The following is a 27997-nucleotide window of genomic DNA, read 5'->3' as shown; positions in this document are numbered from 1 at the left end:
TTACATACTCAACGATTTCATATTTGACATAAATGTCACTTTATTTATTTATTTATTTATTTAATTGACTCTTAATTAAAATATCGGTTCATTAAACTTATTATATTAATTAATTAATGTATTATTTTATTTTATTTTTATCTTATATTTAAATTATTGAATTCAATAAAACATATAAGTACGTTTTACTATTTTTACAATTATTGCAAACCCCATTAGAAACAATTATATTGTAGTAGTGGTAATAGTAGTTTTTGTTGCATATCGATACTGGCAACATTCTACGGCTGGCAGCCATCTACTCGACTCGTGCGCAGTTTATTCGCAAATTAACACACGCGTATCGCGAAATATTTGTTTATCAAAGAGTTGAAGTTCCAAGAATCCAAAAACTGTGTATGCTCATTAAATAATAGTACCGTTTTGTTTTGTGCATAATTTGTTCAACAGTGAATAATACTTGGATATAGTGCTAAAGTGATACGAAACTTAAAACTGTGAAGTAACATTGGATTTTTTACTCATTCATTCTATCTACTATGTATGTCCGAGTACTGAGGTGAGTGGCCTAATTTTACCTTCGCAGTTTTTTATATTTGCGCTAAGTAGCAAAAAATCAATTTCAACGAGTCTTTTTGGCTGAATGTCTATTATACCAAAGCTAGCAATAACAGTAAAACGTCATAAAAAAGTTTACTCCCAGCACAGACGGATTCTTTTATTTTTTTTTACAATTAGCAGTCTTCGTCTTTCACTATTGCGACACCGTGTTAACAAAAATGAATTCTTTGTTGAAGTTATAGAGTTCATAATACATCATCTTAATGTTTACTGGCATTTGGCGCCTTACAAAAATTATAGGCCTGCTATGGACTGTCTTCATATTTTTTTGGTATTTTCTTATCTTTAGAAACAAATAGTTTGTTTAAATATAATTATAAGTAAATAGTCAATTATTTTTAAGTTTATTAAAAATAATATAAATTATAATTTTGATTGCACTTTATATTAAAATATTTTGGTAATCTATGGAAATATGATTATTTGCTTGTGTTCAGATAAAAATTAAGAGTATGGTAAAATGTTGATTTGAATAGACTTATAATAATAATAAAGCCTTTTATCCTAAGATTGGGGTACATTATATGGTTTACAAAATGTCCCACAACAAGAGAACTGGAGTAGACCTATGCTAAAAGGCACAACTTTTAGCATAGGTCTACTCCAGTTCTCTTCATTGATCTCTGTCTGCCTCAACCTTTTCCAGAATGATCTAATATGAATAGGCTCACATTTAATACTACCAATGTGTGGGATTTCTCTTGAATCGAACTATATATGTACATGTTCTTATTTCCTATATAGCATTATATAATATAAGCTATAGATGACTGAGAAATTAGTAGAGAGACAATATCTTATACATCATTATTTTTTGTATGGATTATTGTATGTAGATGTAATGCATAGGATTGAAGATTATATTTTATTGAAGATGTTACATATGAATGTTATAAGGCAGAGGAAGGCCGGAAAAGAGATGGATCAACTGTGTGAAAGGTGTAAAATTAAAAATTCAGAATATCTTTATTCATGGAGGTCTATTACAGACTTATGATGTGTCAAATCTACTGTCAGTTCGGAATGATTTCGAGATGAGAAGAACTGACAAGGAACTTAGGTTGTAATCTTTTCAAATAAATGTTGTATGTGTTTACAACAATACAGATTCCTTTATAAATTCAAATTTAGAAAGATAGAGTAACCACCAACATATGTTATTACAAAATTAAATAGTCAAATCAGTGTTTGTAACTTGAACAGACCAGTCCCCACATGCAGCACCCGGTCATGAGTATGACGGAGTATAAAAAAAATGGATGATAATGTGCAGGGTGATAAGATGAGGTCAGGTCTCGACAGATCATTAGAGCTGCACAATAATTAGGAATTAAATATGGTATAGGTTAGAATACTAAAAGAGAACTCAATCTAAGAGTTATCTATACTCTATACATATAAATAAAATTGGAGTGTCTATAATAATGAAATAACCAATTACTACATGCATATGAATATAAATATGGTATAGACACCAAAATAACATTTTTTTCATTTTTTGTCGGCCTGTCTGTTTGTTCCGGCTAATCTCTGAAATGGCTGGACCGATTTTGACGGGACTTTTTTTGGCAGGTAGCTGATGTAATAACACGGACAAAGTCGCGGTTGCAGCTAGTATATTATAATAGGCAGTCAGAGAATCAGTGTTAAAAACATAAATATATACTGGTTATTATAATGCCAGTAAATAAAATGGGCCGACCCACATTTTATATTCGTGTGATAATGACGTCCATAAGTCGTTTCGGTTGAAATTAAATATGGCTGTATGATTTTTATACCTACACCTAATATAAAGCAATAACAATGCATTTTATGATACAAAATATTAGGTATGTACAGAAATAATCAACGCGTCGTCACTTACATCAAAATTATTTTTCTGTGAAACTGTGTATCATTATTTATTGTTTGTGATGTCTGGGTGTTTTCTATGTGCTTATATTTAATTATATTTTTTTATGGATGATAATGGAATGGTGCAACCCACCCGCGCTAACGGTTTACGTTGACGGGGCACCAGCGGAGGATAATTTTGAGGTTAGGTCAGTTAGCCCATCGTGGAAATTCACTAGGAATTTATCGCGATGGTTTCCTGAGGGAACTGTGTGGAGTCCACATTATGGACTAATAACATTGCTAGCAATGTACTATGAAAAAATACCGAAATGTAAACAAAATTGCGAACACTTCAAGACAACAGATGGTTGGATGCAATTAAAGTGTCGTTCTTATGAGGACAGTGCAGACTCTTAAAGATTAGTGTATATTTACCTATTTAATTTAATCTTTATCTAAAGAAATGAAAACTTACTCATTCAGTGGAATACATATCGCATTTTTAGAATTATTATTTATTATATTATCTATCAAAAATAGTTGAATGGATAACGTTTTTTACAATCGAGTAGGTATTAATTAAACATAGAATTTGGTATATATTTTATCATATCAGTAGAGCGAATAAATAGTTATAGATGGACCCTGTGTTGTATGAAATCGCTTAGAATATAGGGGTCTTTGTCAACTGGACGTCAAAGCCAGGTTGACCAACATACAACCAAAATTTTGAATGTAGAAATAACAATTTTTGCGAAAAGAAATTTCCTCCCTATATGTATCATAGTCACATATATTATTTTTATTTGTTTCCCGCTAACCGTGGAATTTGTATACTTTAAGAAGTGTCGAAAAGAAATTCCCTACCTATATTTTTTCTCTCTCTACTATATTTTTGTATGATTCTCAAAAAGGAATTTCCTCCCTAAACGTACCACAGATACATATAAAATTTTAAGTAGATTCCCGCCCCAATATCACGTGGAATAGATAAGTCAGTATCTCTACTAATTAAACTAAGTGCACAGGAACTATTTGTAAACAGCTTTATCATTTATTTTGGGGACCTACCTAACTCGTGTGGTATGATATCACTGAAATAAATAAGAGTTCAAGGTTCATGGGAGGTAATTATTGCCAAGTTGCGAGCTATGATTGTGTACATACATTTTTTATCTTGTAATTTAGATCAATAAATTATTATAATTAATGACGATAGTCATAGACTATAAATTATTATAGTCTATGACTATCGAATAAAATAAATTAAGAAAAAAAAGTAAATAATAATAACCCAGGCCTAGGCACAGCGCCATCTAGTCCCAAGCTAAGCGGAGCATATGTTATGGGTACTAGACAACTGATATATACGTAGATACATTTTTTGTAAATACCAACATAGTAGAAAACACTCAGACCGATATAAACAATCATACAATTGTTTGCACAGTGCAAGAAATCGATCCTCAGAAGTGGCGTACTAATCAGCTAGACTACCGAGGCCGTCAATGCAATAAAAAGTAAAAATGAACATATATGAGAGACTAGCTGTGCCCGCGGTTTCACCCACATTAAATTTATAGCGTACTAGCTGTCCGTCCCGGCTTCGCACGGATGCATTAGACATGTTTTAATTTCGCGACTTGTTCTATATTTTTACGCACAAATCAAATCAAAAATAATTTAGCCATATACTTAGATCACTTTAGCCGCTTATGAACGTCAATTTTTTTCTAATAATATTTGTTCCTTACCGTCCAGTTCAGTATACAGATTCAATTAAAAAGAACGGACATAAAACTCAACTAAAACGTGATTTTTTCTAATTGCATTTCCTAATTTAGAACTCAAAATAATAATAATAAATTTTATTATATTATAGTCACTCTATTCTCCCAAATTTGAATTTATAATTAATCTATATAAACATTTATTTGAAATAATACGATACTGAGTTTCTTGTCAGTTCTTCTGACTTTATCATTCCGAACTGACGGTAGATTTGACATATAAGAGTCTGTAATAGACCTACATGAATAAAGATATTATGAATTTGAATTTGAAAAAATATAACTTATTATAAACATAATAGTTATTAAAGCTGAAACCCGCGGGCTCGGCTAGTGATTCATTTATTAATCATAATATAGAGCCGTATATATTATACCTAATTAATATTATTGTTAATAAACAGGTGTATTCTTATCGGTCCAGTACAGACTTATGCACGTCAGTACATGTATACCTACATACCTATGTAGATAGGGAATGCAGAATATTCCACTTTAATATCTATACTAATAATGTAATAATAATATTTTACACTAGCTGTACCAGTGACTTCGTCCGTGTGGAATTAGAATAATTATAATAAAAGTAGCCTACGTTACTCCTTATTACATCAGCTACCTGCCAAAAAAAAGTCCCGTCAAAACAACCCAGCCATTTCAGAGATTAGCCGGAACAAACAGACAGACAGACAAAAATTGTAAAAAATGTTATTTTGTTTTATGTCCCGTATTTATATTCATAACTAGCTGTTCCCGCGACTTCGTCCGCGTAGAATTTAACAGCCAATTTCAGAGATTAGCCGGAAGAAACAGACAGACAGACAAAAATTGTAAAAAATGTTATTTTGGTGTATGTACCGTATTTTTATTCATATGTAAAAAACGGTTATTTCAATATTACAAACAGACACTCCAATTTTATTTATATGTTTAGATGTATACATAGATTACGGCCTAGCATTTTAGCACACCGCTTTACTTGCGGTGGTCGCAGGTTCGATACCTCTCGCGATACAAACATTTGTATTCATGAGTATGATTGTTTGTATCGGTCTGAGTGTGTTCTATGTATACCTATATTTAAAAAAATATATATTTAGGTTTTTCTGTCACTTGTCTCGTACACGTAACACAAGCTCTGCTTTCCCCTGGAAACCATCGTGTTAAATTCATGGTGAATTTATCACGATGTGCTAACTGACCTGACCTCATGCTCATCTTATCATATACCACAGATGCCCCGCCAGCGATCTTATTGCTAGCAATGTACCAAGTCAGGTTGACATCCAGCCGGTTTCCCCTGGAAACCATCGTGATAAATTTGTGGTGAATTTGTCACGTTGGGCTAACTGACCTGACCTCATGCTCATCTTATCCTCCACTGGTGCCCCGCTAGCGTAAACGTTAGCTCAGGCGGGTGCACCGTTCCATTATCATCCATAAGAAAAAAATCCTTGAAGTAGTAGAAGACGTTCATCTCTCTTAAATTAATCTTTATTTAACACTAGCTACCCGACACACAGGTGTACATGTATTGTACATAAACCTTCCTCTTGAATCACTATCTATTGCTGAAAACTACATTAAAATCCGTTGCGTAATTTAAAAGATACAAACGAACAGACAGTGGCGACTTTATTTTATACTAACCTAGCTGTGCGCGCGGTTTTACCTGCGTGAAATTTATAGCCTATATGTTATTCTGATGTATAAGCTATATTACTGTGAAGTTACATCAAAATCCGTTGAGTAGTTTTTGCGTGAAAGAGTAATAAACATCCATCCATACTCACAAACTTTCGCATTTATAATATTAATAATAATAATAAAAGATAAAGAAAAATAAAGATAAAGATGTCTGTCTGGGGTATGTAATAGTGTTAAAAACCGTATTTGAACTTAGTTTATCGTCGAAGTGTTCCTGTTATAAATAAACATCATTAGTTACGATAGGTATTACCGTTTAATTAATCCAATTTACTTCCCTATTATGTAAAACAAATGTACCAATACATTATCAGTTTAGAATACGACATACTAATTACACGAACAATTAGTCTATTATGCATATATATCTTAATATATAAAAATTACGTATCTCTAATTAGACTGGCTGGTATGGCAGACGAAGTATGTTTGAATATTTGAAAAGAGAGTGTATTGTCATCTTGTCTGCCTTTATATTAACGTATCCATAATATCTATATTATTGTATTAAACGTGTTTTTATATAATTTTATTTTGATAAGAAATATGATATATTTTTATATATAAAAATTATGTGTCACGTTGTTTGTCCGCGATGGACTTTTAAACTGCTGAACCGATTGCAAATTTGATTTGCACATTGTATGCAGTTTGATCTAACTTGAAAGATAGGATAGCTTACATCTCAATTTATAGTCGCAATATTATTTTATTCAAGAACCTTAGCCACAGCTACACGTGGCCTGGTCTGCTAGTATACAATTATACAGGGTGTAACAGAAAGGGTATGTCAATATGGAAAACACGGGGCCTGCCCACGGTTACAAATCACCTCCGATGGTTTTTTGAAGTATAACTACACTTAAATGCACTTACTACCATTATTATTATGACTACATCCAAAAACTAATTTAGAATTTTACTTGTTGTGTACAAAAATTAAAAAAAAATTAAGAAAAAAACAGTTTTATAATCATTATACAGAAGGTATTAGATGAACAATTACTGTACCCACGCGCATCCTAATATGCGCCTACGCATCTCGCATCGTGTGCGTACTCAAAACAAGTTTTTTTTATGGATGATAATGGAACGGTGCACCCGCCTGAGCTAACGTTTACGCTAGCGGGGCACCAGTGGAGGATAAGATGAGCATGAGGTCAGGTCAGTTAGCCCAACGTGACAAATTCACCACAAATTTATCACGATGGTTTCCAGGGGAAACCGCGTGGATATCAACCTGACTTGGTACATTGCTAGCAATAAGATCATCAGTCCACATTACTAACAATCCTTTCCCCCTCAATACAAGTATTATACACACATATGTAGGTACGATTTGTTTATTTACATATGGGAGCTCTTTATTTCGTAGAACATCAGTATACATTTTTTTTGCCTAACTGAATTTGGAATTATCATGAGTACATGATGGTAAGTGGTAACCGTTGTCTATATACATGAATAGTACCATAGACATCACATAATTACTTTTTAATATGGTCTATAGTTCTGGTAGATTCGCCTAGTAACAAATTCCAACTTTTGTACCATTTCACAGTAACAAACTAACGAGATAGTTTACAAAATGTTTCGAAATATCAATAATGTCAATATGACAAAGTACTAAATTGTTAGCATATAAATGCACGCCGGTAAATCCATACAATCTATATTCATATTAACTTGATACATTGATATTCATTCCATAAGGCGGGAAATCGCAAATGCAAAATAAAGAACGAGATAGCAATACTAATCTTCTTATAATAAAGAAAGACGATGGACTCAAGCCAGATGTGAATAGGATAGATATAAGCGAATTAGTAAAGTCAGAAAGGGATAGTTATATCCGCGTAAACCGCTTCTGGGACAGAATGCAAGGTCGTTTGCGTATACATAATAAGCACGCGTTCAATGCGTGACTGGATACTTGTTTAGAAGATTAATAAACGAATTAAAGAGAGCGTTATGATCTAGTGATTGAGTACCCCGACTTGAGACTAAGGGTCCTGAGTTCTAATCTGGCCGACAAAAATAAATTTGGTAAACAAAACATTGTTTTAATTAACAAACCCGCGATTTTGTTTGTTTTTATGATAATTTTAGCCTACATAGGCTGCTATCAAGGGATCCCATCGTATTTATGAACTATAGGAGGCGAGTGCAGATGGCACTCTAAACCCGCGGAAGGACTTAAGGAGCGGCTGAAAGACAACTCCCGCCTGACGGATACAACTTTAATCTGAGGGCACCGCTAGGGGTTCGAACCTCGGCTCAGGCGGTCATAATTTCGATCCCCTTTTGGACGGGGGATTAATACGTGTAGCAATCACTTTGTTCTCCGTTTTTACGAATATTGTACAGATGGAGGAGTATGAGTATTTTATACAGAGAAGGGCAGAATAATATATTTTTTTTAATATTATTCCAATAAAAAAAAAAGTTATACTACCATGTATTTGACACACAAATACACAACGAAATATTTAGTAGTCTTTGACAATAGAACCTTACTAAGATATAAGTAATTTAAATTAATTATGATCGAATTTAGACCATTGGGCGACCACTAGTATTAGTAAATAATAAACTGTATAAATTGACTCACACTTGATCAGTCATTCTATACAATTTCATTTAATATACTATTTATCTATTACCTACTACAAATATGATGAATTTTAGAATTGGACTCGGCTGTACGGTCTAAGGATCTTTGCCTGTTGCACCGTTATTACCTTTACAAATAATCGAATTAATAATGAATTTAGAATTTATCAAATTCAAATTCAAATTAAAAAATAATCTATTTATGTAGGACATTTTAGCCGCTTATGATCGTCAAGGTTTTACAATATATTTTTTGTTTCCCTACCGTCCAAATTTTAAAATTGGGCTAGGCTGTACGGTCTTATCTTTGCCTATTCGATCGTTTAAGAGATAGACGAATGTGGAAAAAAAAATGTCATTGGGACGTCCGCCATTTTTTCTCTATCGCAAATACTTCAGTTCAAAATCAATTTGAGAACAGCAGATCTAATCTCAATATAGATTTCAATCCGATTCAATTTTGTACCGTTCCCAAACGCAATCAAGGGTAAACCGTATTAATTGATTACAATGTTCGCTTATTCGTTCAATGAACACGAAATATGCATAACGCAATCGTTGTTTTTTGTGTTCATCCATGTTTCTGTTGATTTTTTAATTAAAGAACATAACAATCTTTACATAAAACAAAGCACTGCCGCTCTCTGTTCGCTTATATCTTTAAAATTACCCATACGATTTTAGTGCAGTTTTCAGCAATAGACAGAGCAATTCAATAGGAACGTTTATATGTATAATACTTGCATGCTTTTGTACAGAACAAGCCGAGAAATGCAAGGATTTGTAATGCATCCATGCTTTTTTTGACTACTCTAATGCTGTCGGCCGCAGCTGGCCTTTACAGCTTCACCGGACGATAAGGGGCGAGTGCAGATAACATTTCAAACTCGCGGAATGGCTTATGGAGCGGCTGAAGGCCAATTCCAGCCTGACTGATGCGGTTTTAGTCTAAGACCACCGCTAGGATTCGAACCTCAGCTCAGGCCGTCGTAATTTCGATCCCCGTTTGAATTGGACAAATAGGAGATCGCGATCGGAGGAGCTGTATTCGCGCCGCAGTCATGCGCATTCGCACTTGGGGTCGCTAGTTAAATATACAACTAATTCACTTTTTTTTTTTAATTCTTTTATGCTAATGGAATGAAGCATTCACCTGCCCTAATATATAAAATGAGCATGAAGTCGATTCAATTAGCGCATCTGGGCAAATGACACGTCACCGTGATGGGGAACCGCATTTAGGTCAACTTGCCATGTTACCTTACTAGTAATGGAGTTATCAGTCCACATTACTAACTATCCCTTTCCCCCTAATGATTTGTATTATGTACTAGCTATCCCCGCAAACTCCATTCCGCCTCAAAATTAAATATATAAAAAAATTTGTAAGTTTATTTACGCAATAAATTTCTGAACGCACCCTGTTTGATAGGTATCAGTCGTTTGTATGAGAAAATAATATTGTTTTTTTTACTATATTACATGCAATTTCTTCATAATTTATCACCGTTTAAACCTTCCCTAGACTTCCACTAATATTTCAAGATTAAAATTAGCCAAATCGGTTCAGCCGTTCTCGAGTTTAAGCGAGACTAACGAAGAGCTATACATTTATATATATATAGATTATATATACATGTATATATTTATATAAGTTGTTTATCCGTAGTACAAGCTCTGCTCAGTTTGGTACTAGATGGCGCTGTTAATTGTCCAGAGTTATTATGACATCTGTAGGCAGTTTCGGATAGTAACAATTACCGAATAGATAAAATTATTGAAATGTTCTTCGTATATCGAAGACATTTTGATAGTCTGATAAGTATCTACTTATGATGAACATTGGTAATAAAATAAACTGATAACAAAACAAAATTTATTTGCAGAAATGAAGTAATGTCAATTTTCCCGCCATTATCGCCGCCATGTTGTTATTAAATACGTTTACAATCATTTGATTTAAACTCACTACCTCTTGTATGTAATTCAGCGTAGTAAACCGTTTTACCACGGGGCTTACATGACAATTCTGCGCTATAGACATATTTGCATGTTAAAAAAAAATTACAGTCTCATCATCTACTATTTCCTTATTCCATTTATTTGTTTGTTAATACACATATGCATGTCATACATGGTTTTGTACTATTTTCTCTTCCATCCCTTCGTAGTCACCTCGTTATTGCCATATCATCTTTCACACAATCCATCACTTTCGGCCTTTCTCTGCCCTTATAACCACACCTTCATATATAACATCCTCCTTAAAATATTGACTGTCTATTTATGCAAAGTTTTTTTAATGCATCAACTCTCATTTCTGAATTTACGTGATGTTTACGTCATTGCCGCCAACCATAAAAACAAATGTATGGAATTTGCGGCTACTTTCTCAGCTTAACATTCTAAAATCAACTTTAACGTGTTCGCAATAAAGTAGGTTTTCTAATGTATGGAAATGGGGGATACTTTCTTGACTTACAATCTTAAAATCGACTCTAATCTGTTAATTTTAAAGTTCAATTCGTAAATATTTTTTAGATAGTTCTCCCGCAATTTGGTGGGAGAGTGCGTACGTTATAACGTAGTGATTACTTGCTCAGTGTTTTCTTGTATAAGGTTGTTTATGTTCATATTATGGAATGTTTGAAACTGGAGTTAAACAAATACAGTCATAAAAAATCGATCACGAAGTACGAATTCGGAGCTGCCTAGCAGAATCAGTGTGAGTCAATGGTGTGGTGGGCTGATTAACCTGACCTCATGTTTTTTTTATCATCCTGGTACCCCGCCAGCATAAACCGTTAGAACAGGCGTACCAATATCATCCATTTAAAAAACCACTAACAATCCCAGACGGGCATAACACCAGAAGGGCATTGTCAGAAATGTGGGCTATTGTTCCCATTTAAAAAATTGCAAGAAATGTGGTCGCACCAGTCCATTATCATCCATTAAAAAAAACAACTAACAATCTCCTCACACCGGAAGGCAATTGTTAGTAATGTGGTCTATTGACCCCATTCCTAATTGCAAGGAATGGGGAAATTCATGGAGGTACCAATGTACCATGTCAGGTTGACCTCCAAGCGGTTCCCCCTGGAAACCATCGTGATAAATTCCTGATCAATTTGTCACGATGAGCTAACTGACCTGACCTCATGCTCATCTTATTGTCTTCCACTGGTGCCCCACCAGCGTAAACCGTGTAAAGCGCAGGCTGGGGCATCATTCCAGTATCATTACCGCGATTCCGAAGGAAGGGGCTACTGCTGCCCACCTTCATGAAGGAGGACTACTGGCCGAAGAGGGTGGTCTATCGGCGCTACCGTGGCAGATTGCCTTCGTCAGTGCCGTGACCATAGAGACAATTTTATTTACTTTTTATTATTATTTCTTATGTATGTTAGTCTATAAGGTATGTATAATATGGGCCATGTGGCCTGAATTAAATAAATAAATAAAATAAAAAAATGTATATATATGTTTTCCCTACATTTCAATAATGACGTGTTCGATGTTTACCACGCAACTAGTGAGTTACTAGTTCGATGATAATGACGGTGATATCATTTTCGGCTATCAGGCATTTGGTTTGCAGCTTATTATAATATATAACATATATATATATTTATATATATCCTTCCTAATATTATAAATACGAAAGTAACTCTGTCTGTCTGTCTGTCTCACTTTCACGCCAAAACTAGTGAACCGATTTAAATGATATTTGGTACACACCTAGTCTAGACCCTGAGAAAGGTCATTTTAATGTGAAAAAAGGGTTGTAAGGGGTTGAAAGGGGAGAAAGGTTGTATGGAAGTTACGTCAATTTTAAAGCTATATTCACATATATATACACATGTCAGTGTTATTGTTGACATACTCCTCCGGTCTGAGAAAAGGTTTTTATCTATTTTTATACTCTTAAGCGATAAGGGTGGCCCACCCCAAATAATTTGTTTTAATTTTGAAAGCAAAACACAATGTTTGCTAGGATAGCTGGTATATATATATATATATATATATAATGAAATGAAATGAAATTTTATTGCATTAAGTATGGTACATTGGTTGTGGTATTTTAAATCTTAAATTTTGTTCCGCGCATTTAATCATTTCTACAACAGATAACTGTCAATTTGAATGGTCACTTTTTTACCATTTGGGAAAGGAATTCAGCTACATTATAAAAAACACATAGATGACAACCAATTATATAGTTCTTTTTTTAATTTGCTTCTATTTAAATGTTTTAATTTCTCTGGTAATTTGTTAAAAATTTACCAGAGAAATTAATGACCAGAGTTTATGGCCATTGCACTTGCTAATGTTGACTTTATTAGCAGATATGTTAATTTATCAGGACGCCTTCTTGTGTACTTAGTCTCAAAGTCATTAGATTTCTTAAATAATTCTGGATGCGATTTAACAAATAGCCACATTTCATAAATGTACATGGATTGCAATGTCAAGTTTCAATTTTTGAAATATATATATTAACAATTTATATAATATATAAATATATTGTTATGTGCTATTAAAAAAAAACCATTCAGACAGTGCAATCAAACACCACTCCCAGTAAGTAAATATATTTGCAATAATTGCAGATGTTAATTAGATTTCTTAAATAATTCTGGATGCGATTTAACAAATAGCCACATTTCATAAATGTACATGGATGGCAATGTCAAGTTTCAATTTTTGAAATATATATATTAACAATTTATATAATATATAAATATATTGTTATGTGCTGTTATTATTATTAAAATGCAGTTATCATTAAAAAAAACCATTCAGACAGTGCAATCAAACACCACTCCCATTAAGTAAATATATTTGCAATAATTGCAGAACATTAACAAACAGCTACTTAGAATCACCGTTTCCCGCCATCCGATTGACAGATATTCGATAGAAAAAACCAACCGTAATCTTATCAATCCTGTTATCACCAACATTCGATGATAAATGCTCCCACACCGGAAATACGCGTGACTGGACTAAATGCAATATAGTGTCTGTGGTCATAAAAAACAAACAGAGCTGAGTCTATGGTCATGAAAACTAAAAAAATATACATAGTGTGAGAAAAGCGGGAATTCTACGGATGTGTGCGTAATTTTTGTAAGTGAAAACGTCACTGCGCGATGTAATTCTTCATAACAAAACGAAGGTAACAATTTAATCGTATTTCTGAAACAATGTATCAAAAAGTTTTTGTATAAAGTCAGCTGTGTTAATACTTTTGTTTTACCTATTTTTTTATACTACGATGGTAGCAAACGAGTATACAGCCATTCTGAAGGAAAACGGTTAACGTAGCTTATGGACGCCTGAAACACCAGTATTGTCACGTGCACGTTGCCGACCCTTAATATAACCTTCTTGAAGTATGCTGTAGTCTCGTGAGAAAACCTCGGCAAGAAACGCGGGAGGGAGCTCCTGAAGCCGGACTGTCCGAGAGGATGAATTCCCTGTTGATGACGATTGGTTTAAAGTTACCTATTTTTACCGCCAAGACTCTTTTATTTATTCCTTTCATGTTAATCTGTTTATCTAAATATATATAACTCAAAGGTGACTGACGTAGTGATCTATCAACGCACAGCCCAAACCACTGGACGGATCGGGCTGAAATTTGGCATGCAGGTAGATGTTATGACGTAGGCAACCGCTAAGAAAGGATTTTGATTAATTCTACCCCCAAGGAGATAAAATAGAGGATGAAAGTTTATATGAAACTTTGTCAATTTTAAACCGATCGGGCTGAGACTTTGCATGCATAAAGCCTATAAGGTAGGCATACCCTAAGAAAGGATTTTGATAAATTCTCTCCCTAAGGGGATAAATTAACGCGAGCGAAGCCGCGGGCAAAAGCTAGTGTAATCATATATCTTACTAATATTAGAAACGCGAATGTTAGATGGATAGATGTTTGTTACTCTTTCACGCAAAAACTGCTGAACGGATCTGGATGAAACTTTACAGTAATATAGCTTATACATCAGAATAACATATAGACTATAATTTAAATATGTAAATAGTAAATTGTGTGAAATATAATGATAAACGTCATGTGTGCGCTTAATCTGCATCACACAGCTGCTGCTATGACCTCAGCTAGTAGAAAATATTTTTAAAATGAACCTTATAACTGTCTGTTTTATTAATATTCAGAACTTAACATAATTTCCTTGCTTTATATTTATGAGCTGTGTTCGATTTGAGGGTGAGATATGGCAGCGAAATTATAGAGTCATGACAGATTATTGGCTAAGAAAATTAAAGTAAAAATTACCACAAACGTTCTAATTCATTATCTATTATTTTATTCATTTATATATTTTTTTATTGGATTGTATATTGTAAATGTGACGCATGAAAGACGACTGCATGCAATTGAAATGCGAATGTTGAGATGGATGTGTGGTGTGACAAGAATAGATAAGATAAAGTATGAATATATTAGAGGAAGTAGGAAAGTGGCGCCGGTGTCGGAGAGGTTGAAGAGTAATCCTCTGTCGTGGTATGGGCATGTAATGCGTAGAAATGAAGATAATATTTTAAGAAAGGTGTTACATATGAATGTGGATGGTTATAAGGGCAGAGGAAGGCCGAAAAAGAGATGGATGGACTGTGTGAAAGATGATATGTAAAGTAAATTACAAGATGACTGCGAACAGGTATAAATGGAAGGGAAAAACATATTACGCCGACCCCAAATGAATGGGATAAGGATGAAGAATATAGGTGATCGATTTATTAGTGTGGATATTAGATAATACTTTATAGTTACTTAAAAAACCCCGGATAGAGGATAAATAGAACAATCTTTGAACGAACAGAATTTTTGAAAGTCATAAAAAATCACACCAAACGCAGGCGATCCGGTTTTTTAACACCACAGTACAGTTAAAAACTAAATCAAGAAAATCTCAATCAATATATTGATTAGGTATCTTTAGTAAAAAATAATTAAATAGAGCGTATAACCCAGTGGTTAACTACTGGCCTTGAAAGGTCTTAGGTTGTAGTTTGGTTGATATAAAAAAAACTGTGAGTCAATTTATATTTCGAGCTCATCTTCTAATGAAAACTGTTAAGACACTCGATACAGCACGATGAAAATTATTATTTAGCGCAAAATAGAAAGAAGCCGGTAGAGGAAAAACCAGGCCACAGTTACATCAAGCAAATTGAAGACAAAATTAGAACCATGACGTATCAACTTTTAAAGAGATGGTGAAAGACTATAATTATTAATAATAATTATTAATAATATTTCAGGACAATTAACACAGAGCCATCTAGTTCCAAGCTAAGGCAAGCTTGTGTTATGGGTACTAGACAAGTGATACAAATACATTTACACTTTTTTTTGTAAATGCATGCATAATGTACATTGAAGACGGATACAAACACTCATACTCATGAATATAATTGTTTGTGCCACGCGAGGAATCAAGTCAAGGAAATCACAACCAAGATATTGCTTAGGTATCTTTGACACAAAGTGGAGGTTGATAAGATGATGTCAGGTCAGTTAGGCCATCGTGGCAAATTCACCAGGAATTTATCATGATGGTTTCCAGTAGGAATCGCATATGTATATTAATAGTAATGATGTAGGGGATAAGAATTATTAGTGATGTGGACTATTGACCTTGATCTCATTGCTAGCAATGTACCATGTCAAGTTGATCTCCACGCGGTTTCCCCTGGAAACCATCGTGGTAAATTCCCTGTGAATTTCTCACAATGGGCTAACTGAACTGACTTCATGTTCATTCTATCATTCTCCACTGGTACCCTGCCAGCGTATACCGTTAGTGCAGGCGGGTGCATCATTACATTATTATTTACTGAAAAAAAAATAGCAATGGTGTAACTTAGGAATACACATACAGGAAAGAAAGAAGCGACAGATACTACCTTAAACAGTAACCTTATATAATTTTAGGGTTCTTTTATTAGCGTTATTTTCTTTCTCTGGCGATTAGGAGTACGCGGGAAATCAAGCGCGCGCCGTCAGGCGAGAGTTGGCCTTCAGCCGCTCCATAAGTTCTTCTGCGGCCAGACCAGAGACCTGCGGTTAGAGTGCCATCTGCACTCGCTCTCTATCTTTCGGTGAAGCTATAAAGGCCAGTAGCGGCCAGCAGCATTAGAGTAACTCTTTTCTTGAAGGTTCGGAAATACCATTGCTGGTAGTTGATTCCACAATGTGTTTGTGCGTGGCATGAACAGTTTCTAGAAAACCGCACTATCGAGGACCACCGATCATCCAAATAAATATTGTAATAATTAATTAATTGCTCATAATACATTATATATTAAACTAGCTGTTCCCGCGACTACGTCCGCGTGGAATTTAACTTTATTTTTCTAAAATAAAAGTAGCCTAAGTTACTCCTTAATATATCAGCTACCTGCCAATAAAAGTCCCGTCAAAATCGGTCCAGCCATTTCAGATATTAACAGGAACAAACAGACAGACAGACAAAAATTGTAAAAAAATGATATTTTGGTGTATGTGCCGTATTTATATTCATATGTATGTAGTAAAAAACGTTTATTTCAATATTACAAACAAACACTCCAATTTTATTTATATGTATAGATTTCTTTATTGCCAACATCTAGCTCTACCTTAGGTCGCATACCTTCAAATGTGTTTTTAATTAAGTTAATATTACTTACTCGTAATTATCTTAACCGTTTCAAATTGGAGCGAGTTAAATTGTCATTAACATTCTAAATTAAGATTTACCGTTCGATTAGAAATACTCGAAGTAAAGTCTACTTCGAATATTACATACAAAGTCTTTGTCAAAGTCTATCTTACACATGTCAGCTAGCTAGCTTTATAAGATCATCATCTGCTTCTTCCTTATCCCATTTATTTGTGGTCGTCGTAATAAGTTTTTCTCTTCCATTCATCTCTGTTCGCAGTCATCTCGTTATTTATCCCTTTCTTATCATATCATCTTTCACACTGTCGTTGCTGCCATCCGCAACCGTGTGGAGGATATTGTAAAGTTTCATTACAATCCATGCAGTAATTTTTACACTCACAACTTCCGTTTATAATCATGTAATTTTTTTGAGGACTACTCTAATGCGGTAGTGGTGCCCTCAGACTCCAAAACGTCGCATCCGTCAGGCGAACCCCTAGGGGGTCGCATCCGTCAGGCGGGGGTTGCCCTTCAGCCGCTCCATAAGTCCGTCCTTTGGTTTGGAGTGCCATGTTGAGCGCAGCGAGTGCACGCTGCGCCCAACAGCATTAGAGAAGGCCGATATGGCCTTTACAGCTTCATTGGACGATAGGAGGCGAGTGCAGATGGCACTCCAAACCAAAGGAAGGACTTATGGAGCGGCTGATAGCCAACTCCCGCCTGACGGATGCGACTTAAGTCTGAGAGCACAGCTAGGGGTTCAAACCTCGACTCTGACCGTTGTAATTTCGATCCCCGTTAGAATTGAACGTGGGATCAATCGGAGGGGAATTATATGATGTCTTTGGTGCTATTTATGTATATACGACGTTGACCACTTTAAACCAGAGGTTCCCAAACTTTTTTGTGTCGTAGACCCTATGCCATATTTTTCAGTTTTGGGTAGACCCCCCATTCCTGGTATTGATTTTTTGTAAAATTCTAACTGTAGTAAAGTTTAGTGTTAAAAGCATAAAGTAAAAACAAAATGACCACTGTCGTAGACCCCTTGCAGTTTGTCATAGACCCCTGGAGGTCTATATAGACCACTTTGGGAATTACTTATTTAATCCGCCAGCTAGATTACCATTCCAGTTACCTAAAAAACAGCCTTAGCTACTTAAAAAAACATTGTAAGTAATTTATCCTTTTTTCTTGTGACATGTAGTAGAACAAGTTTCTTAGGGTGCTCGCCTCGTGCCGGGTTTTTTGTCCTTCAAAAGTACGTGCTTATTTTAAGGAAAATGTATTTTGCAAATCTAAGAATAGCTACATTATCTTGTATAGTACATAGAATAAAAAAACTGTGGATCACGCTTATAATAATACTAGCAATGCCCCGTGAAGTCACTCGCTATATACTTAAGACAACCGCAATCTTCCCGCCGCATCACGTTACATCGCCCGCCCGCGCTTAACTTTGGTTAGCGTTTCTTCTAGTCCGGATTCTAAAGGTTTTTTGTGTAATTTAAAGCTGACGGCTCGCCTGATGGTAAACAGTAACCGTCGCTTATACATGATCAGCATTACGAACTTAATACTTAATATACCGCTCATTAGATACCATTCTAGAGGACTAAGAGATGCCTCTTAGCCAGTAATTTCACCGATTAATCTGCACTCTACAACAAAAACAGCTTCCTAGGCAAGTCGCTTGGCAGCTGAAATTGGTGAGACGGAGGCACTCAGGCAGACGAATATAAATGTAAAGTATAAGAATAATTTAGAAGCTATAATGGTGCTAACGTGTTCGCTATAGTAATCTTTATATCTTTACTAGCTAAATAAATAAAATAGTGAGAAAAAATAAAAAATATGATTAATAATCTACATCGTACAAAAATTAAAAAAATATATATAATTTATATTTCTTGCACTATCGTAACGAATCTTGTTTTTTTTAATGCTAATATTAGTGTCATCATGTACCAATGATAAGATGTAACTGTAACCATTTATGGCTGAGTCTTTCTTATTTTCTCACAGCCTAAAAAATTACTACTAAAAAAATGACAATACATCCATCTATTTTAATTCCCCTTTTGTAGTAATTATATTTAATCAATACGCAAAAAAATAAGATTCATTCCTTAGGAATTCTACTACAATATTTAAAAAAATTAATCATTCGTTCAATATTACAATAAAAAAAATGACACATAAATAATTTCAATTTGAATTTGGAACGCTCGGCAACTACTAGTATAAACTGAATATAGTTTATATTATAATGCTTATGAATAGTATCTTTGGACGAAATTATTGACTGCCAGTTACGAATGAAGTTTTTTTTTATACAATTGTATAACAGTTGATTTGAGAATGGAGAAACGCGTATTTCGAACCTTTTGGAACGGTGATGTTGTCAAATGAAAAGACGCGACTTCATATTAATAATATATTCGCCTGGGGGGGTCATCAGTTAAATCGGTCATCGACTTTTTACATTTGCAATCTATTAAGTGAAAGGACTTTATGTGCTGTCAAAAATCGACACTCGACTTCATTGACATTTTTACGAAAATACGTAATGACACAATTATGCTAGACTTTCTTTTTAGTTGCGGTTATTGCAAAATAGTATTAACCCATCATTACATAGTATAAAACAAAGTCGCGGTCGCTGTCTGTCCGTCCCTATGTATGCTTAAATCTTGAAAACTACGCAACGGATTATGAAGTGCTTTTAATATTATAGAGTGATTCAAATAAATAAAGAGGAAGTTTTATATATATAATTTATATTTCTTACACTATCATACGAATCTGAAATATGTGAGACGTACGTGAGTAAGTAGGATCTTTCTTATACTAATTACTACTAAAGGTCACCTCTAGTAGTAATTAGTTGTTATATAAAATAACTTCATTCCTTAGGAATTCTACTACAATATTTAAAAAAATTAATCATTCGTTCAATTGTACAATAAAATAAATGACACTGCATAATTTGATTTGAATTTGGAACGCACGAACTACTAGTATAAACGAATATAGTTTATATTATATCCGAATAGTAATCTTTGGACGAAATTATTCACTGCCAGTTACGAATGAAGTTTCTTTTAATACAATTGTATAACAGTTGATTTGAGAAGTTCCCTTTTGTGGTCAAATGAAAAGACGCGACTTCATCGCCTGGGGGGCATTAAATCGGTCATCGACTTTTTACATTTGCAATCTATTAAGTGAAAGGACTTTATGTGCTATCAAAAATCGACACTCGACTTCATTGACATTTTTACGTTACGTATACGTGCTAGGTACTTTTAGTTGCGGTTATTGCAAAATAGTATTAACCCATCATTACATCCTAGGTCGCTGTCTGTCCGTCATTTACCAACGGATCAGAATAGAGATATATATATATATATATATAACACATGACCAAAACCGGGGTGAGTAGCTACAATCTGAAGATTAATAAAAAATATATATTTGACCCCACACTATGCTATGCGTGTGTGTGGAAGTTAAAGCAAGTGAAATTTACATTGGTATGGCGGACAGAGATAGTAAAAATAATATTGCGTTAATGAATTTTTTTAAAGAGAACCATTTGTTTGTTTGTTTGTTGGTCATAATCGCACAGATAGTGTGTGAGCGTGTAGTGTGTGTGTGAGCGAGAATAGTGTCTGAAAGTAATGAAATGAATTTTCGCAAAATAATACCTAACTTATTAAAATATAATAAGCATCTGTTTTTAGCGATGTAAAAAGGAAGCGCCAAAGTAATACCTAATTTCACACAGCTTGATTAATATAAAAAACTAAAACAAACATTTTTGTCTCCGGTACCAAGCTCAGGGACATCATAATTCTAAAACAAAGAACATTATTAAATTTTAAATTAGAATAACATTCTAAATGGGTAAAAAAATAATTAAAAAGTAACAATTTTTCCATTTGAAATAAAACCTATGCAATATTTCCTGTGCCTATGTACTCAACTTAACATAACAAAAACTATAATCTTTTATTCAGCCATTTTCTTTGTTCGCACAAAATGGCGGACCGTATACTAAAATAAACGTGAGATTATCTCATATACAGGAAAATAGTATATGGAATTTATTTATGACCTTTAAAGAACATATTAATTTATATAAGCACGGGGAATAGACAATCAAGTTAATTTAATACATTAAAAGCAATAATTACACGTTATGGTTAAGGATAAACATGGATCAGCAATAGGAGGGAAATATTGAAGAATATGAAACACGTTTAAGGCAAAGGAAATAAATGCATACGCTAGTAACTAACAACCTTGTAATAAATACTAAAATCTACAATTACATTTGAATATTTTGTCACTTTCTATAAAATCACGAATATAAATCGGAAAAAAAAAACAAAACAGCTCGACTGAAAGGTACATCGAAATTTTTATAAACTATTTTCTAATAATCATAACTTTTTAAATAAACAAAATATTCCATGTTAAAATGTAAATTTATCGATATTTTTTTAAAATTGAGACTTCTTAACGATTAATGTAATCGATATAATAAAGCTGTGTATCTACGTAACATGAAACACAAATAAAAAAATAAACAGAATCTATGCGTATTTATGGTACATTGCGCGATATAATGATGTCAAAGAAACTAGAAATGACTATTGCAACAGTGTAATACGTAGGCATTTAGAATTTATATTAAGAAACGTTATTAAGTTTTACTTAAATACCTGTTACAGAACCAGTTTATCGTTATATATTTGTAGTAAAAAATAACATGTTTCTATAAGTATATAATTTACATGCAAAAATGAACCTTATTACAAACGACAAGTTTTATATAAAGCTACTCTGTAATCTCATTAGGAATACAATTTTGCCGCTTAAAGTGCTAATGTTGACGTCATCAGACGAGTTTCGCATACTGGATATGCAGATTTATACGATATACGACTTATTTGTGTTTACAGTAAGACTGAAAATTGAACGCCACGCCCACACGGCCGGATAAATGTGGTTTTTGTATATTTTAAGAGGTAAAATACCTGTGTGTTTTGATACACATATATGTACCACTGTACTATATATAGATAGCCGATGTTAAAGATACTGTGGATCGATTTTAAGACAACTTTCATAATACTGTATCGTTTTTTTACTTTCTGCTGTTTTTTTATGAAATATAATGTACCATTTTTATAAATGTATATTTCTTGACAATTTTATAACGGCCTCTGTCGTCTTGTGGTTTAGTACACCACCTTACGTGGTGGTTGCGGGTTCGATTTCTCGCCCAGTACAAATATTTGTATACGTGAGATCTTTGCATCGATCTGGGTGTTTTCTTATATTGTGTATGTATTTACAAATAAATGTATTTATGTATTTATATCAGTTGTCTAGTACCCGTAATACAAGCTCTGCTCAGATAGATACTAGATGGCGTTATGTGATTTATATTATTTTTATTATTGTATATATTATTTAGAAAATGTTATCTTTATAATTTACTGCAGCCTATGTGTTATTCTGATGTATAAACTATAGTATTATAAAGTTTCATTAAAACCCATTCAGTAGTTTTTTCGTGAGAGAGTAACAAACATCCATCCACCCATTCATCCACACTGAAGCTCTAAACATCCGCATTCATAATATTAGCAAGATTATAATAAAATCAATGAATTAATTTTTAATTGGTACCGGTAATTGAACTAAGCTAATGATTATACAAGTTAAGCGACCCCGATTTCATGATCTCCCATTCTGCTTGGTTGTGAAACTACTTCGTTGACAACCGCGCCTAGGAAATGAAAGTAGCTTACTGTATATTCGTTAGGACTTGTACCAGATTTTGCCACCAGAAGAGGAAACGCCACTACACATCCTATATAGTTGTAGCCCACTCATGCATAAATGAAATATCTTTGAAAAGTTTACACTCTTTCCAGAGGTGATAAAAACCATCGCTCCTAAGAATATCCTTCAATTCTTGTCCCTGACTGGTCTGAACTCTATAAACTAGTCCTATAAAGTTCTGGAACAATTTTCTTTAGTCTGTATTCAAAATTTTTTTATATTGGCGGAATTTGGAAGACGAAACTCGCAGTACAAAACACATCTAACATTTAATACGACTCAGTACTCCAATAGATTAGTACTATGAAGTAAAAACAATATATGCATCATGACTAGGGCCCTCATTGGACACTGAAAACTGAATAATTTAGGTCTTAACGTAACATTAATCTGCAGATTTTGCCAAACAGAATCGGAAACGCCACTACATATCGTTCATAAACGTAACATCTCCTTTGGAAAGTACGATGGTTTTTATCTCCTCAGGAACTCATTCCTTCATTTCTTGTCCCTTACAGATCTAGGTAGAGATTAACTATTTACTCTGAAAATGGGCGAGCACGATAGATCTATGTAGGTCGCAGTGCTACAGGTCCTAGCACCTGACAATGGGCCAAACAACCCAATAAAAATAGGGCTTGTAGGTACATGTGGTTATTAAAGTCATTCTAACGGGCTAGGATTTAGTTCACCGCCTTCAATAGATTCGATTCCTCGCACCTTGAAGTATTTTATGGATGTTAATAGAATGGTGCACCAGCTTGCGCTAACGGTTTACGCTGGCTAAGGGCAGAGGAAGGCCGAAAAAGAGATGGATGGACTGTGTGAAAGATGAAATGGTAAGAAAGGAAGTAAATGACGAAATGACTGCGAACCGGGATGAATGGAAGAGAAAAACATATTACAACGACCACAAAACCACAAATAAATGGGATAAGGAAGAAGCAGATGATGATATAATGAAATGGTGCACGCCTCCGCTAACGGTTTACGCTGGCGGGGTACCAGTGGAGGATGATAAGATGAGCATGAAGTCAGGTCAGTTAGCCCATCGTGGCAAATTCATCGAGAATTTCTCACGATGGTTTCAAGGGTTCCTGACATGGAGCATTGCTAGCAATGAGTTTATTAGTCTACAATTCTAACAATCCTCTCCCCCTGGTTGTATTGGTCTGGATATTTTATAAGTGTAGATATTAGATATGTACTTACAAAAAAAATATTTCTATCGACTTTCTTACAACGATTAAATGGCAACCAATTTTTGTTACCAGATAAACAGCGGTAATCATCGCCTTCACAGCATCACATGTTTGCAGTAGGGTAGGTCTCGACTCTCTCACGGTCGGACTCACAACCAAGGATGCCAACCGTACAATCTCATACAAATATAAAATAGTCATTTTTTGCCACGCACAACCACATTTTGGAATCAGCTTCCAGCAATGTTATTTCCGAACCGAATACGATATTGAAACTTTCAAGAAGAGCTTACTCCTTCTTAAAACTCCGACAACGCATTTGCAATTCCCCTGGTGTTGCAGGTGCTCATGGTCGGCGGTAATCACTTACGATCAGATGAGCCACAAGCTCGTTTGTGCCCTATGCTATATATAAAAAAAATCTCATACAAGAGACTTCACTTTCGTCAAAATCTAGTATATCGACTAGTGAAAACTTTAGGAGACTCGATACAGCACGATGAATTCATGAAAATTGTTATTGAGGCAGAAAAAGAAGGAAGAGGGGGGGTGGAAGACCAAGGCACAGCTACATCAAGCAAATTAAAGACAATTGGAGTACATGTAGTATATACTTAGAAAATATATGTATATATCAGTTGTCTAGTACACATAACACAAGCTCTGCTTACCGTGGGACTAGATGGCACTGTGTTAATTGTCCAGGGTTACATTATTTGACCACTTACAAATTAATGTACCCACACAGATAAAGATTTATTCTATTCTATACGTCCTATGAAACTGTAAAGACATCACAATAGATCGAAAATTAAAAAAAAACTGTAATATGTTTATAGAGCTAATGTAGGAGATGTTATCAGAATTTTAAGTTTTCCTTACGAGGCTAAATGTTTTAAGGTTGGCAACCCTGCTCGGATCTATATAGTCTTTGGCAACCTGCCTACACATATACATAAATATATTTATATACGCAATATGCGTCTATTAAAAATTTCACAGAAATACCCACCGTTACGTTTCTAAATAATTTCGGGTTTCAATTTAAAATTGTATTCGCGGACGATTGACGGCGTTCTGTGATTTATTAAATCGACAGGCGGGAAGTTATGTTCTGTGTACGCTTGTGATGATGTGGGAATATATACAAATATATAAAATTGAAGTGTCCCTTTGTAATTTGAAATTAACAGCTTTTCTCTAAATGCATATGAAATGTATACTTCCTTACATAAAAAAAATCTTTTTCATAAATTCTTATTTTTATCTATATAACTTTAAGGCACACAGTACGTAACAATACATTTGGCGGTCTTAACACCATACGGTACTTTCTACCAGTCAACCATCGGTTAGTGGGGAGAATAATATTTGGCGGTAATAAACATTTTTGGTATAGAATATGAATAAAAAAAAACTGTGTATTTGTTCTTGCTAATCTCTAAAACGGTTCATCCGATTTTGACGGTACTTTCACTCATTAATAGCTAATGTTATAAAGAGTCACGTAAACGTTAATAATAGATTTTTTAATTATTTTAATGAAAAGTTTAATATCACGCGGACGAAGTCGCAAAAAACAATTGTATTACAATAACACAGTGTTAGGATGATTTAGTAACCATAGCCTGTGTCAGGTACATCCCGCTCTTCCATATACACTACCATACATGTGGTTTTTTTTTAAAAGAAGCTAGTTGGTAAAATCTTTGTAGTTGCATCTGACAAAGGTAGACTTAAGTATGTGGTATTCTGTGTAAAAAATAGATTAGTAAATAATCGATAAAATTTGTGAACAATTTAATCGATCATAAAAAAGTCGATGTTCTATTGAATTATAATCGATTTCTCCATAATCGATAAATTTCGGGAATCCTGATTTTAGAGCGCATTGCAATTTGTGATGTTTTATAATCGATTCTTCCAAAATCGATAATTATTCAGAACCCTAATTTTTGACCCTTTGAGTTGTCTTGTTGTTTTTTTTATAGATCATTGCTATATTTTAGGTTTTTAGATAATATAATCGAAATACAGAATCACTTTTATTAATTCTATATTGAATTATATTTCTTTTTACAGATCTTTCTAGATATAATATCTAGAGCTGAGTTTCTTGTCAGTTCTTCTCATCTCGAAAGCATTCCGAACTAACGGTAGATTTGACATATCATTAGAGTCTGTAATAGATCTACATGAATGAGTATTTTGATTGATTGATGGATATCTAGATATCTTTTCTAGGCGCATAAAGCCATCTGCATAGGTACCCCTCTCTTCTCTCCAAGCCAAGCAGACGCTTTGTTAACTGCGTATGAAGGGTGAAATTTAGCGAACAGATTCTTCAGTTCTCCGGAATAGCAATGCATTGGAGACGTCACGTGATTACAAAAATTGTTGTAAAATGTTTAAAAACATAAATTTCTTCTAAATGACGCAAGCTGTCACAAGCATGGGGTTACTTTTTTCCCGCCAAAATGCATCACTAGACAAATTGAATTATGTCATAGTGACAATTTGTTTATAGTACTTAAAATTCTTTCGGGAATCTTGAACAGTTCTGGCTTCTGGCCATAGACAATTCGTGATGGTGACGACAGTTTTCTTCAAATTATTTTATATTTAAATATTATTCACTTTTTATACAGTACAGTTGCAAGAAACCGTGTTATTTATTTAGATCAAGTAGTCTTTTAAAAGTTTGACTTTGTCTTATGTTATTAAATTAGCACTACTGATGGTAGATGGTATCTTTTTTTATTGAAGTGTTTGGGCTATTGTCAGATGCTTTAGACCTGTAGCACTGCGACCTACATAGATCCCTTTTTTCAAAGTACGCTACCTAGACCCGTCAGTGACAAGAATTGAAGGATATTCTTAGGAGCGATAGTTTTTTTTATCTCGTCAGCATAGAGTGTATACTTTTCGAAGGAAATATTTCGTTTATGCAGGAGTGGACTACAACCAAATTTTTGTTTTCAGCAAATTATTGTTGAACACAAGCTTAAGTTGTCCGTGTTTTTTTTACTAACACTATAGGTATTCCGCTCTATATATTATAAATTTAAAACTTAACAATTTATACCAAATAAAACTAAATTAATCAAAATCAAAATAACATTGAAATTCATTAATATTCACTGACTTGTACCTTCTCTTTTACATTTGTGGATAAAAAATATTATGTATATAGTAACGATAACATACTATCACAGAATAGGTAACAGTAAAAAAAATAGATACATAAACATACTCGCACTAAATAACAAAATTCGATATTCGACCTTATAGATTTAATATTAAAGTTGTATTTCTAATACATCTTTTGTGACCTATATGTAAATTACAGTGTGTACCTCTGATAAGCTATAATTGACTTTTTGTTTTTTTTTATAATAGATTCGTTTTTTATTTAAAAACGCTGTAAATGTTGGTTTATACTAAGATAAAAACTAACTAAAAATAAGATAATGGCATACTATTACAACTGTAATCAACTGTGCGGTAGTCAATAGTAGTGGCAACTGTATATTAACTAGCTGATCCACGCAACTTTGTCTGCGTTATATAGTCTCCCTTTTTTGCAATATTTTTCATTGCAGTTCTACTCCTATAGTTCATCACGTAATATTATACAGCCTTGATAATGATATTAAAGAATTTTTAAAATCGGCACAACGTACAA

The 27997-nt window shown here is 33.9% G+C and overlaps 1 protein-coding gene across 1 annotated transcript in view; it reads left to right on the top strand.

The window, feature by feature from the left end:
- The first annotated feature begins 265 nt into the window (after positions 1-265).
- Positions 266-27997, top strand: part of LOC131843001 (uncharacterized) — a 50914-nt gene continuing 23182 nt past the window's right edge. Inside the window, exon 1 of the mRNA XM_059191596.1 lies at positions 266-559. The gene's annotated coding sequence lies outside the window, so the exon portion shown is untranslated. The remainder of the gene's footprint in view (positions 560-27997) is intronic.

This window comes from Achroia grisella, unplaced genomic scaffold (assembly GCF_030625045.1).
Source record: "Achroia grisella isolate CSIRO2021 unplaced genomic scaffold, CSIRO_AGI_Agris_v1 utg2716, whole genome shotgun sequence".
Classification (NCBI taxonomy): Eukaryota; Metazoa; Arthropoda; class Insecta; order Lepidoptera; family Pyralidae; genus Achroia; species Achroia grisella.
This window is presented reverse-complemented; position numbering and strand designations above follow the sequence as displayed.